Source organism: Xenopus laevis, chromosome 6L, assembly GCF_017654675.1.
Source record: "Xenopus laevis strain J_2021 chromosome 6L, Xenopus_laevis_v10.1, whole genome shotgun sequence".
In the NCBI taxonomy this organism is placed as follows: domain Eukaryota; kingdom Metazoa; phylum Chordata; class Amphibia; order Anura; family Pipidae; genus Xenopus; species Xenopus laevis.
The window spans coordinates 140,383,533-140,398,993 of record NC_054381.1 but is presented as its reverse complement, the minus strand read 5'-3'; the positions used below and the strand labels follow the sequence as shown (position 1 = coordinate 140,398,993).

At 42.2% G+C, this 15,461-nt stretch overlaps 1 pseudogene; it reads left to right on the top strand.

Annotated features, from left to right (window-relative positions):
* The first annotated feature begins 10,467 nt into the window (after positions 1 to 10,467).
* LOC121394909 lies at positions 10,468 to 10,567 on the top strand (annotated as a pseudogene).
* The last annotated feature ends 4,894 nt before the right edge of the window (positions 10,568 to 15,461 follow it).

Sequence of the window (15,461 nt, the reverse complement as noted above, 5' to 3'; positions counted from 1 at the left end):
TATCTGTATTAATTACTAATCAGCCTTATATTGTGATATTTCTATTCTATGTGTACTGGATATTGTGAGTGGGTCCCTAAGCTCAGTAAGTGACAGCAGCACAGAGCATGTGCAGTGAATCAGCAGAAAAGAAGATGAGGAGCTACTGGGGCATCTTTGGAGACAGAGATCTTTGTTGCTAAAGGGCTGTGGTTGCCTTGGGCTGGTACAGAAGCACAAAACATAATGTATAATATTTCTAGCTACTTCTTTAGTTAGACTTTAGTTTTCCTTTAAGGAAAATTAACTGGAGGTCAAAGTTTCTTTATAGACTATATGTATATGAAATAATTTTCACTTTTGCATGTAAGTGAAACCGTCATGCATTTTCAGTAACTGCTGAATGAATCTGTTCCAACAGATAAAAATCTCCAAATCAGATTTTTCCTCCCGTACCGCTATCAGCTTTCCATGTCCGATAGGAGACAGAGCAGATAAGCAGACACAGTATGTATATATATATATACTCTTATCTCTCTTGGGTGAAAAGCAGCCAGGGAATCTGATGGAGAGATTGGGCCTGTATATCCCGGTTATGATACTGACGGTGGAGGTGATCTCTCTATGGGCCAAGGATTTCTGTTGCTGACACTGCGGGGGGGGGGGGTTATGAGATTCTCCAAATGAGGTTATTGCAGTAAAGATGTTAGAGATGGTTTTCTTCATGTGGATCTGTCACTAGAGAATAAAGGTGTTTGATTTGTAATGTGCTCAGGCTTAGCAAACCCATCTACTCTTTATTTATTTAAACGCCATTCTGCTGTGTTCCTTATAAAGCCCAGGCCAGACACGTCGCACCTCAAATCACATAAAAGGACTGGTGGACTTGGTGCTGGTGCTAAAACCCACACCCAACCTGTACCTGCTTTGCCAGAGCCTGACCCCAACCCTCTTACCCACCTTCCCAACCGCATGGATTTTCACTGGCCCCGCTGTTTTCCCTGTGCCGACCCAGGGGTGTTTCTGCTGGATTGGCCACCTATACCCCCACTTCAGAGGATTGGGTACCCACAGGAATAATCTGTCAGAGTCCCAATCATATTGCAGGCATTCCGCTGGTACCCGACCTGATGCAGGACTGATGCTACTTCCTTATTGTTAAAGGGGAACTACACCCAGATCCTGCTTTTGGCACAAAGAAAGAAAATGTCATTTTAAGCAACTTTGCAATATACATTCATTACATGGGGTCAGTGCTTTTAAAGGGATCTGTTAATATAATTGCAATTGAATGGACGGTCTGTCCATTTCTGAACTATGCACTCTCTCCTAGTCTAACACTTGCAACAATGTAACCGGCATCAGTTCCCCTCCCTGGCTTTTGCTACATCGTAATGCCAATGTTGGACCAATTGCACCCTACTTTCTCCACGTCCCCCCAGCCTGTTCTTTGGTCTGCACAGCAGCGTCACCCCAGGTCTTCGGCCTTCACAGGATCCTTGCTGCCTCCTGAAGTTCTCGGTTCCTTCCCTTTGATTATTGTTCCCTTTTTATTGTGACCACCTCCTGCTCCTAAAGCACTTGCCTCTGCTGCCTGCGCCTATTCTAGGTCCTGACCTGTTTTCAGTGGAGTAACAACAGAGCACCGGGCCCACTGCAAAAAAACTTTGGAGGGAAACGTTCGCAAAGCAGCCCCTACCTGTCCTTACCACCACCCACCGGGGACCACCACTCCCCGGCCACTCACACCGATTTAAGTAAGAGTATGGCTTGGCAGAGGAGATTCTTTGAATTATACAGGAGAAGTAGACCTCATTGTCCAGGTCCCCCTGTTCCCCCGTGACCACAGGGTCTGCTTCCTCTATAATTAATTAAGCCCCTGCCTTTTTCTCTTGAACCGTGCTGTCTCCATGTTGGCTGTTGCTATAAGGGTCAGAGCTCACAGGCAAATTCAGGGAGATTAGTCGCCTCTTCTTCAGGGCAACTAATCTCACAGAATTTGCCTGTGTTTTCCGAAGTTGCCTGACGAGGAAACTTCAGGCGGCTTCGGAAAACAAATCGCTTCGCTTTCCAGTTAAGGATCTTTGTGTAATTTGGATCCTCATACCTAAAGTCTACTGAAAAATCATGTAAACATTAAATAATCCAATAGGCTGGGTTTGCTTCCAATAAGGCTTAATTATATCTTAGTTGGGATCAAGTACAGGGTACAAATTTATTATTACAGAGCAAAAGAGAATCATTTTTTACAAATCGAGTTTCCCGTTCATTTCACAGCAAGGATCACTTCCATAACTACAGCTTTAGGAATAGCAGGCCACACAGATCTGCTGAGGTGCTAATCCTGGCAAACATAAATACCAGATTTATTTGCCATCCGCTCAGAGCCACGCTATTATTTATTTATTTTTTAGCTATGTGAGGCCATTTTCATGCCGTACCTCATAAGGAGCAGATGGCTTGCATTAAACCCTTATATACTACTGAAATACTTCAATGAAACCAGTCTGCACTTATGCGGCGCAACCTTTAAGCAATGCCATTCAAGATGAAAGAAAAAAAGAAAATGTGGCCTTTATTAAAAACATTCTCAGGGCTTTCTTCCTATAGGGCTTATAAAAGGATGAAAGTGTGTGTGGGAGGGTCAGTCAGGGGTAGGAAGGGGGAAAGCTAGGGGGTCATCATGGCTGTTGGTGGGAACCACAACCAGAATACATATTCCTTTATTTCTGTTATATAAAAGTTTCAGGTTTTTATGCATCTCATTCCCACTCTGGGCCTCCACATAGGTACCATATTTTTTGGAACCTTGTCACATATAGTCAAACCTATTCTTTGTCTTGAGAAGGGCCAAATGGACATCCGTTTACCGCATTCTGGGTCTACCCTGCCAGCCAGAGGGACGTATTCCTGATCCTGAAGATCCTGCTCTTCAAATAAGTTGTTGAACTCTTTCACAAAGGTTAAAGGCTGTAAACTCGCATCACGTTGATGTATTCAATAAAAATGTTCCTTTGAAATAAATGAGTAAAAAGTGCCAAGGCGTAGGGAGGTAGTAGGAAATAAAATCCTCTGCTATTTCTACGCCGACTACATTGAAATCAATGGTCATGGTGCATGCACTAAATACACAAACAATTCACAAAATTGTGGGAGCACTCCAAGGCTAAGGAAATATACCAGTATAATGGAAGTGCAACTGATTGATATGACCTGTATGCAGAGAAGCCCGTGTACTGCCCGGAAAACTTCTAGATGAACTAGAGAGCCCCACTTACCCCGGTTTTCACTGATGCCCTTTTGGGGCCCCGGACTTTCTGCTGCGGAAATAGGCAGGGATCTTATTCACAAGTGAAGTCAACTGGAATGTGGTGTCAGAAGGGTTAATCAGTGGGCTTAGCCAGAACTGGCACTAGTTAATGGCGGGTGGCAAGGTTCTTAGTTTAAGGCAGGCAATTGGTCAAAGGCTGGTGGCAAGCATCAGAGTCAAAACAACAGGCAAGGGTCAAAACCAGTAAAGATAATCAGAAGTATACGCTTAGCAAATCCAGGAAACTGAAAACAAGCTTGAGCAATGAGTTTGAATCAGAATGAACCTTTTATTTTCAAATTTGGTGCTGAAATGAGGTCCGACTGACGTCACAACGCTCTGCACATGCGCCCAGGTGCCTTATGCGCATGCGCGCGACAAACATAGTAAGGTTGTTGGCACGTGTCCGGATGCCACCGCTGACAGAACTCCGGGAGCCGGCGCACCTAGAGGTAAGCGCACAGGCAGGTCTTCTGGAGCGCCTAACACTAATCTTGCTGAATTAGCTACAAACATACAGAAGAGAGGGCTTTGATCAATGCATATTCCCAGGTCCCATTTTACTAGTCATTTAGTATCTCTGCAAGTGCACATATTTTCACAAATAAGTGGAAATTCCATTACCGGAGAACACTTGAGCTAAAAGATAAAGTTTATTTGACATGAGCTCTGTGGATTCTGAACTCACAAAGAGTCAGAACCCTGAACAAAGGAATCATAGAGTTTTTATAGACTCGGGAACATATGACATGAGAACATACACATACTGTATGAGAATGAAAGGGAGTTACCAGTGGGAGAGCATAGAGATATTGCTCTACAGTGCAAAAAAAACAAAGAACTGCTCTTAGAGCCAAAAAGGTGGTTCTGCCTCAAGGTCAGGGTACTAATAACCGAGATAGCTTGAGAACAGAATCCATCCAAGTCATGGGGAATCTGCATACATAGAATTTTATTCTCTCTCGTTAGTAACAAAGTTATGATCATAAAATTGGTAATTAGTGATGGGCGAATTCATCCCAAAAACGTGAATTTAATGCTTGCGTCAATTCTGACGCTCACGTCAATTGTGACGCTGGTGTTAAAGTCAACGGGCGACCAAATAATGTTGACGTGAGCACGTCCAAAATTTTTTGATGCTGGCAAATTTCCGCAAATGTGTTTGCTGGTGGCAAAACGCGGAAATTCACCACAAATTCTGCCGAATTTATTCGCCCATCACTATTGGTAATCCATCAAATCATGTCAAGCTAAACCCCATATGGCAGCATCGGACTGGCCTGCTGGGAAACTGGGAGAAAACCTAATGTACCCTGGTCATGTTGGGCCCCACGGTCCAGGCAGAGGAGCAGGCAATTCAGGAGTGTGGGTGGCCACACGAGCAAAAAAACGGGTAGGGGGCGTCGGGTGGTGTGCCATTAGCTAGGGGTGTGGTGAGCTCTTATCTTGGGTTCCCAGAGGGGTCCTGCCTCCACCAGTCCAACACTGCGATATGGTATAGCGGTTTGGGGATTTCATGCTATTTTTAGAGAAGATACCCAAGAGTTGAACAGTAGAGAGAAGTCTAGTCTAGTTGATTCCAAGAAATCATCTTTCCTACCATGAGATTTTGCTTTCAGCTTTGTTGGTGCTGTACAATAAGTCTGCAGTGGTTGAGCAGTACTAGTACCATGGTTATCTGTGTGTAGTCATTTTGTTTGTCCCCCCCCACCTCAACCCTAGCGGGGGTGTATATATTTCTTACCTTTGCATTCTGAGTCCCAAGCTCTGCTCCTGACCATGCCCAGCCCTACAGAATGGATAATTACAATTATGACTTTTCCTGATTGTGTATTACAATGTACTGTAGGTCTGTAACTGGTGGTTCATTTTTTCAATAAGGCTGATATATTAAAAGCAGCTGCATATTATATGGGAAAGTCTGATAACTATAAAAGAAAACAAAACCATACTGTTACATTAATATACCACCATGTGTTGAGAAAAAGTGGAATAAATGTTTTAATGAACAATAATGACAAATATAATAACAGCCTTCAAAGCAGCGCTGGGTGATGGTGAAAAGTGGAAAGACAGTTAGGGGCACATTTACTTAGCTCGAGTGAAGGATTAGAATAAAAAATACTTCGAATTTCTAAGTATTTTTTTGGCTACTTCGACCATCGCATGACTACGACTTCGAATTCGAATCGAATGATTCGAACTAAAAATCGTTCGACTATTCGACCATTCGATAGTCGAAGTACTGTCTCTTTAAAAAAAACTTTGAACACCTACTTCGCCACCTAAAACCTACCGAGCACCAATGTTAGTCTATGAGGAAGGTCCCCATAGGCTTTCTAGACAATTTCTGATCGAAGGAAAATCGTTCGATCAATGAATTAAAATCCTTCGAATCGTTCGATTCAAAGGATTTAATCATTCGATCGAACGATTTTTCCGGATTGCGGTAAATCCTTCGACTTCGCTATTCGAAGTTGAAGGATTTAACTTCGATGGTCGAATATCGAGGGTTAATTAACCCTCGATATTCGACCCTTAGTAAATGTGCCCGTAAGTATTTACAGATTTTAGTAAACAACTGCAGATTAGGCTTTAATATTTAAATGCTTTGGACATATTATAATGATGTGGAATCTATAGTCATAGAGGAGATGATGAACTGTTGGATAAATGGAACAGAACGGAAAAAAAATGTAAAAATCTATATATTTATGTGTGTGTGTACATATGTGACAGAACAAAGCTATGTTTAATATATCTGCGGATCAAAGGCAGAAAGTTGTGCAATTAAGTGTACAGTGGGAGCAAGAGAAATAATGAATGTAATGTAATATTGTGCAGAGGAAACAAGTTTATTTTGTGTTAAAGGATAAGGGCCTTTCGGAATAAAGGCAGAAGTAAATGAAGCGTATCAAATTGGAGCTATAATCATGTTCAGCCAGAGACAGGGCCATTAGAGGATCCTGGTTTCATTAAAATAAGTATAAAGTCAAAAACTATAAAAGAAACAGTGTGGGGGTGTATCTCTTCCAATATTTTCATCCAAATATCACTCGAGGAGAACGAGTATTCTGGTCGGATTATAGGGAAAACTCCAGAAACTTTGGACATTATTGCTATCTAGCATTTCTTGTTCTCTTCCAATATTTTGCAAGAATTTGATATACTTACATTTTATTCTTCTCTGCCACGTTGCCGCGCTTGCAGGATTTCCGGTGGAGGCTGAGCAGCATAGACAAGAGCATATTGAGAATCAAATTAATAAAGCATTTGAATTACGTCTCCACTGTGATTATCCTCTTTATTACTGTTATATTGTCCAAATCCAACATAAATATCATTATAAAAAGTATTGCTGTATCCATGGCCTTGCAAATGGCAATTGTGGTGTCCCACAAAAACTGGTATGCACAACACCACTCTATCTGATTGGCTCATTATTGGACCAGCTCCTTGTCTCTCCTCCCCCGTCCCATGGCAACCAGACATGAGGTAATGGTGTGGTGGGACATCGTTTTGGCCAGGGCCGAAACCAGGGTCAGACTGGGCCAGCAGGATACCAGAATAAAATTGTGGGCCCTGTTGACCCAGACCCGCTCCCAGTGCTGCTCCCTGACCTCCCCTACTGGCCCGATCATGTTGCAGCAAAAAGAAAAAAAAGTTACACACAGGGAATAGGGCTGACAAAAGTTGTGTCTGGGGCAGGGAGCCAGGGGAGGACGGTTACGTCTGGGGCAGGGGACCAATGGTGTGTAGGGGCCCCTCACACAGCAACCCCAGTGGGCTCTGGACCCCTAGTCCGACCTTTACTAAAACTAAGGATAGGCAAAACTGGTACATGTCTAGAGCACAACAATGGGGGGCCCTTGGCACGCAACCTCTGTTACTATCTCCAGCTATGCAGAAGTGGTAAATGTTGAGGGTGGGCTGGAGAGAGGACTTGCATAACAGGTAGTGGAGGGGGGAGGAGAGAGAGTTGCCACCTGAGGGCAGACTTTTGGGTGAAGGGGCAGATGAAGCCTAGGGTGTGCCTTTCTTCTGTATTGGTCCACTCTGACTTATTCTGTTTATTGGCTGATGTAATTAAGCGTAGATGTGTGCCTTTGGGATTGGCTGGATTTACAGTCAATCATAGTTGATTTCAGGTTTTAGACTTCTCAAGCCCAGACATGAATTTTCTAAAAAGAAAGTTCTTGTTATTACATTCCTGGGTGGATAGATGTCTTGGGAATGTTTCAGCCACTATGCTTTTTACTTGGTTAAAAGCCCCTATCCCCTTGCACTGTCCACAATGATGGTTGGTTAAAAGCATTTGTGGGGTTTTTACACCGTCTTTTAGGACAATTAATCTGAAATCTCTCCATGTGCCATTGCCATTGTACTGATGTATGAACAACCACCCACACATTCAGTCTCAGATCAGTGCTTACAATTACCTTTTAGGGAGGGCCTGAGAGGGTCGGCCAGTGTCGGACTGGCCCACAGGGATACCAGGAAAAGTCCCGGTGGGCCCAGGTGTCAGTGGGCCCTCATTCTGCTAAACATTTAGCTTAATAGCCTACATGGCCATTCCCTATTTCTATGAGAACAAAGAGGCCAAATAGATGGAATAATAGATTATGGTATGTAAAGAAAAGAGACTAGGAGAATAGAGGTTGAGTGAGGAGAGGAAGAATAATAGTCCTGAGAGTGGGACCCTGGCCTAAGGTTTTTGGGTGGGCCCATGGTGTCCCAGTCCGACACTGGGGTCAGCTTCCAGGAACCAAAAAGTTCTCCACCTTCCATTAAATACAGTAAAAGCCTTATTAAAACAGGAGTTATTTACATGTCCTATGGTATTTTAAGTCATGTAGTGTGTCTGTTCTTTGGTTATTAGATCTACAGCAAACTTTGCACCTTTTATTCCATTACCCCATAAGGCAGTGATCCCCAACCAGTGGTTCTAAGCAACGTTACTCACTAACCCTTGAATGTTGTTCTCAGTAGCCTTAAAGCAGGTGCTTTTTTTTTTTGTTCCTGGCTTGGAGGCAAGTTTTGGTTGTATAAAAACTAGGTTTATGGCCAAACAGAGCCTCCTGTAGGCTACCAGTCCACATAGGGCCTGCCAATAGCCAATCACAGTATACAGTATATTTGGCACCCCCAGGAAACTTTGCATGTTAGTGTTGCTCTCTAATTCTTTTTACAATTGAGTGTTGCTCAAGGGTAAAAAAAAGAGACTTCATTTTAATGGTCTGATGAACCACTTCCAAAAATAACACACCCAAAAATGGTGAACTTATTTGTTGGTTTGCTTGTCTGGCTTATGTCTATACTCTTTTTTTTTTTGGGGGGGGGAACAGAAAATGAATGAGTGGTGGCGCTAGTCAAGGCAATGATACGATGATATGTGTTTGCATTACAGAAATAAGCATGCAGTGTCTGTGATAGACTTATTTACTTACATTAATCCCTTAATAAATTAGCTTCATGCTTGGCTTTGCTAAGCCACACTAGTATTTATTTTATATAATTATTCTGCAGAGAGACGATCTTAATTTAATTAAAGCATATTACAGCCAGATTACTGACCCAGGGATTGTGGAGAAAATGAAACGGTGAGACACTCACAATTGATTGCATTTCAATGAAACCGTAAAACTGATTGAGATGATGCGAATAAATAGACAATGATTGTTGCTTGCTCGGCGTGAAAATTGTCCTAAATGTCAATAGCCATATTGATTAAGTATGGAATTAAATATTTATTTTGCATTATTACGAGTTGGAAAAGCCTTCTAACTAACAGACATGCAGGTCTTTAGGGTGGGCATATATGGCCTACATGTTTATTACAAACTTCATCATTCAGTACATGGGCCTCACCACCAAATGCAGTAAGTTACGTGGTGTATGTGCTCATCGAGTTTTTTTCTGGTGAACAATCTGAAAACAATTAAACTGAAAAAGAGTTCTTGGAAGGTGAACAACCCCTTTAAATGGACTACTTACGTTTTTTACATTTATTCCCCACTTGTGGCTTCAGGTCTAAATGAGAAGGAAAATCGATCAATCTTAGAGTTGCCCTTTTGGGTCACATAACAATTTCCAAACACAGGAGCAAGCAAAAGAAACTCTTTCCTCCCATTCAATAAACCAAGTGGTGGAGTGAAACATTGGTAATAAAAGATGATTCTGCTAATGCTGCCTTTCTTTCTTTCTTTCTTTCTTTCTTTCTTTCTTTTTTTTCTTTCTTTCTTTCTCCTGTTTTCTGCACCGTGGGCTTCCACAATTAATAAAATATTGAATAAATACTTTACATCTTATTGGATAGGTTTAGATAACTTTAAATGAGAAATCCTCTTAAGATCCTGATGTCACCTGAGCCGTCTTGCAGAGACATTAAGCCGCGTGTATGATCGCAGTGCAGTGTTTAAGGTTCAATTTTGAGATTTTTTTCACCAGAATTTGAGCCAAGTTACTGCAATTGAATCTCATGTATCAAAACAAACACATTCATAATTGCGCATTTGCAACTCAGGGTGAAACCTATATTTCTTCCTTTTGTTGTAAAACCTTTTGGGTTGCATAACTATTTCCAAACACAGAAGCAAACAAAATAAACTCTTTCCTCTCTTTCAATCAACCAACTGGTAGAGTGAAACATTGGTAGTAAAAGGCTTCTACTCTCTTGCAGTCCAAGAGACCCTTCCTCCCTCCCTTCTTCCCTCCCTCCCTCACCTCCTTCCTTCCTCCCTCCGTTCCTTCCTTCCTTCCTTCCTTCTCCTTCCTTGGCCCATATTCGTTTTAGGTATGTCATTAAATGTATTCTTTCCTGTTTTCTGCACAATGGGTTAGTAGCATATGTCAAGTAAACACTGATGATATTGAATAAGTCCATCTTACCAGATGGGTTTAGATATTGTTATCATAATCCATATTTTTGCAGTTCGGCATGTGGCAGGTAGTGTTTCGCTTCAGTCCTAACATGTAAAGTTAAAACCATATTAAATGACTGTTGATGCAACCTACTGTCATTCTCCCTGTGATTATCCACAGGTGATTCCCAGAGAAGATGGTTGATAATTTGACTTGTATTTCAATAAAAGCCAGTGATCCAAATTCATACATAACTGCCCTGGAACAAGGGCAGGGGTGGGGCTACAGGCAGGACTGCCCAAGCCAATACTACTTGGCTAACTTCTCTGCCTTTTGGCTAAGATCAAGTATAGTATCTGTTTTTATCTGATTTCCTTAGGTCCACCAATTACCCACTGATAGAACCAAGAACCACATGATCGTTGCCATGGACGGGAAGCCTGCATTGGGGATGCCTTACGATCACAGTGGGGTCAGACACTGCAATTATTGGCACTTGAAACACTTGGTTTTATGCAATCTTTCATTCTTTTAACCCCAGCCTTTTAGCAACGGGTGTTAAAGAAAAAGCTGTAATCCGGCCGACAGGTTTGTGTTGTCCACAGCCACTTTTTATGCTCTTATCTATTTATTTATTTCGCCTCCACTGTTTTGTCATCTTTTCACTTTTTTTATGTGTCTTTTCACTTGGATCTAGCAAAAACAATGGGATCTTCTCGAAGGTCCACTGGTTTTCCCACTCCCTTGTAAGCCTTTTAACTGGAGGGGAATGGATAAAGGGACCCCCTAGCCTTATGGTGACGGGAGTTTGAAGACTCTATTTCATTGCAGGCCTTGTGGCTGAGTGACTTGGAGGTTTTTGGGACCTAGCCTCTTTTGAGACAGGTCCATTGCACCCTTAATGCACTTTGTGTGTTTTTAATGTACTTCACACTTTGGGGCAAATTTACTAAAGGGCGAAGTGACTAATAGTCGCTTGCGTAACTTCACTAGCGAAGGAAACTCTAGCGCTACTTCTCACTCTTACGCCAGGCAAAGTTTCAATTTGGTGAAAGAGCGTTACTTTGCAAATTCAGCAAGATGCGAATTTTACTGAACGTTACCTCTTGCGCCAGACTTGCCTTTGCCATCTCAGACCAGGCGAAGTGCAATAGATTAGATAGGACTTCCTCAAAAAATAGTTGAGAATTTTTCTAAGTCCCAAAAAACGCTGGCGTCTTTACCTTTTTCAGGGTGATAGGCTGCAAAAGATCGTAAATTGTTTCTGGGGTACCCGGCTTCCCCCCTACATTTCCTAACATATGGCACATAAACTATACACTGGGCTCATGTGTAGCCCAATATAACAACTTTATTTTATTAAGGTTTCTCGGGCTTGTGTAGTGTAATGTATTTGCTGCAACATATACGTCCATTCAACTTTAACTTCCCACCATATGCAAATTAGCCAACGCTAGTGCAGCTTCGCTTTGCTTGCCGCAATAACGCTAGAGCAACTTCGCCAGCATTCGGCGCCCTGGACGCAATTTCGGATTTTAGTGGATTAGTGTTGTCCTGGCGAATCTACGCCTGGCGAAGTGTTGCGATGTGAGCGAAGCCTTTGCTGGCGAATTTTAGGAGGTTAGTGAATTTGCCCCTTTGGGTGATTTTGAAGCATTGCTTGAGCTTATTAAAAAAAATACTACTTGGCTCTACTCCCTGCCAGTCCCCCTGCACTCATAATACTCCCTCATTCCCCCACAATCTCATCCTCATCCACCCACCGCTGCCTCCTTCTCCATCACCGTTGCCTCTCCTGACAAGGCATGGGGTGGCAAAGATGTACCCTGGCCTCTGTGAATCTGGGCTGGCATCTCTGAATTCCCAGACTCCATTCCACTAAACTGTATAAACTGCAGCACTTAAAAAAGTAAAATCACCTCCATTGTCCCACAATTAGCGGCAGTTGGCCTAAAGTGCTAGATACAGTTTGCATTCTTTAAACAGCTGTTTGCCATATGGATACCAATGTGTCATAAAGCACTGCAGGGATGGTGCCGCTGCAAGTAAAAATTCTGAAATGATGTATATTTACTCTCCCACCCCTTTTCCTTTCTGTAACCACCTCCCCAATTAAAATTAATGTGTAATCGTAAAAAAAAAATCTCTATAATAATGTGCAAGCCTCGTAATAATAGAGTAAGAAACTAACATTTTTAATAAATTAACCGTTGTCTAAGCAATCACTCATCTTTGTTGTCATTTATTTCAACAAACTTTCCAAAGTCTGTAGGGTGGTGTAAAGCTTTAAAGGGATCCTGTCATCGGAAAACATGTGTTTTTCAAAACGCATCAGTTAATAGTGCTGCTCTAGCAGAATTCTGCACTGAAATCCATTTCTCAAAAGAGCAAACAGATTTTTTTATATTCAATTTTGAAATCTGACATGGGGCTAGACATATTGTCAATTTCCCAGCTGTCCCAAGTCATGTGACCAGTGTCGGACTGGGACATCAGGGGCCCACCCAAAAACCTTTGACTAGGGGGCTACCAATAAATCTTAGACCAGGGGCCCACTCTTTGTGCTATTATTCTTCCTCTCCTCACTCAACCTCTATTCTCCTAGTCTCTATTCTTTACATACTATGATCTATTATTCCATCTATTTAGTCTCTTTGTTCTCATAGAAATAGGGAATGGCCATGAAAAAAGGCCAAATGTTTAGCAGCATGAGGGCATACCTCCCAACTGTCCCTTTTTCGGAGGGACAGTCCCTCTTTTGACAGCTCAACCCGCAGTCCCTCATTTGTACTGGAAAGTCCCTCTTTTCTCTGCACTCAACAGCCAGAAAAAGAAACAAAGTTTCTCACTTAATTGGCTTTTAGCAGAGAGCCCAGAACAGCTAACAGGTGCAAGTAAGATACTTTGTAACAATTTTGAGACACAAAAACACAGTTTAGATAAGGAGAAATATTTTCAAACTTTCATAACCTGCCAAATTTTGTAAAACAAACATGGTAATTCGGGGGTCTGGCCACAGAAAGGGGTGTGGTCAAAAAATTGCTGCGCTAAATGCGGAAAAAAAATTCTTGTCCCTCTTTTTACTTCCAAAATGTTGGGAGGTATGATGAGGGCCCACTGACACCTGGGCCCACCGGGAGTTTTCCTGGTATCGCTGTGGGTCAGTCCGACACTGCATGTGACTTGTGCCTGCACTTTAGGAGAGAAATGCTTTCTGGCAGGCTGCTGTTTTTCCTTCTCAATGTAACTGAATGTGTCTCAGTGGGACATGGGTTTTTACTATTGAGTGCTGTTCTTAGATCTACCAGGCAGCTGTTATCTTGTGTTAGGGAGCTGCTATCTGGTTCCTTTCCCATTGTTCTTTTGTTTGGCTGCTGGGGGGGAAAAGGGAGGGGGTGATATTACTCCAACTTGCAGTACAGCAGTAAAGAGTGATTGAAGTTTATCAGAGCACAAGTCACATGACTTGGGGCAGCTGGGAAATTGACAATATGTCTAGCCCGTGCCAGATTTCAAAACTGAATATAAAAAAATCTGTTTGCTCTTTTGAGAAATGGATTTCAGTGCAGAATTCTGCTGGAGCAGCTCTATTAACTGATGCATTTTAAAAAAAAAATTTTCCCCATGACAGTATCCCTTTAAATACAATAGCCTAGAGTTTTACATATAGAATCTACAGACACAGGGAGACTTGTATCTTATGATTCCTCTTATGTCAAATTTAAGAATGTAAATCACATATAACAGGAAAAAATCAACCTTGCTCCGGCCCATTATCAAGTCCTATTTCTAAAAATTATTAAAACATTCAAATTCAGTTCTCTTTCCATTGTTTATGTGCAATTAGGTGTTTAAACGTCACCCCAAAGTCCTGTGCCCTGTATTAATGCACTTGGCATCATATTTTTAGCAGGGCAGGTCAGGCCAGGTCATTAATATTTATTTCTGCAGTTCTCCTTTAACAAAGAGAGACAGTAAATTACCTGTTAGCTAAATGACCTATTCAGAAAGGAAAGCGCAGGATAATGACAATGTTACACTGCTGTACAGCGATGTAAAGAGACTGGGCTGGTTGCCCGGGCTTTATGCAGAGTAATGAGGCAATTCAGGAGTCTGGCAGGAGGGCCACTTGGAAACATGGACCCAAGGCTGAATGTTCCATTCATTAGAACTGGTGCAGCACAAGCAAAAGGAAGATTTTTTTTATCCTTATTCTGACCAAATGCAGATAGGTTTTATTTCACTGCTTATGGTAATGAGAGAAAGTGCAGGTCATTTTACGGTATAAAGACATTGGATCTGCCATTAAGATAGGCACAAAGTGGATCATCATTGTTTGGGAAGAAGTATCTTTTATAACGTAACACCGGTTATTAGTTTTGAACAACCTGCTGCATGTGGGGAGATGAAAACAAAGACCTCATCGGTTGCGTTTTTGTTGATCCTCAATATTGCAGAACATGAGGGCAGGATCTCTTGATTAGAAAGAAATATCCTGGACATGGGTAGTTTCAATACAGCACTGGCTGCCTCTTTAACAAGGGAGAAATACAAGGTTATCAATTTTAAGTCTTTATAGAAAGTGAATGATCCAGTTGCCCTTTTGGAGCACATTTTTCACCCTCTCGGCTTGTTGAATGTTTTTGGTTGAAGCTCACTTTGGAGGTCCAACCTTTACTCAAGGCCTCCTTAGTTTATAAAAAGGTTTTGATTAATAACATTGGTGTATGAGTCATTCAGCAATCTGTTCTAAGAATATCTCATACAGCATATAAGCCCTGCTCCTCACTGGCTCCAGACCTTAACCAGGGGGCCAGACCTACATTTGACAACCACTGCTCTAAGGCAAGCAGGAGACAACTTCAGATGGGGGTTTTGCCTCAGCGCTTACACCAGGGATCCCCAAAATTTAGAACCCGTGAGCAACATTCAGAAGTAAAAGGAGTTGGGGAGCAACACTAGCATGAAAACTGTTCCTGGGGTGCCAAATAAGGGCTGTGATTGGCCATTTAGAAGCCCCTATGTGGATTGTCAACCTACCTTGAGGCTCTGCTTCGCAGTACAACAGTTTTTAATGCAGCCAAAACTTGCCTCCAAGCCTGGAATTCAAAAATAAGCTCCTGCTTTGAGGCCACTGGAAGCAACATCCAAGGGGTTGGAGAGCAACATGTTACTCACGAGCTACTGGTTGGGGATCACTGGCTTACACCTTCCTCTGGATCACCTGTAGGTTTCTCTTGGCACTGACAATAACAATACATGTGTAGCCTTACAGAACATCTGTTTTTAGATGTGGTCAGTGACCCCCATT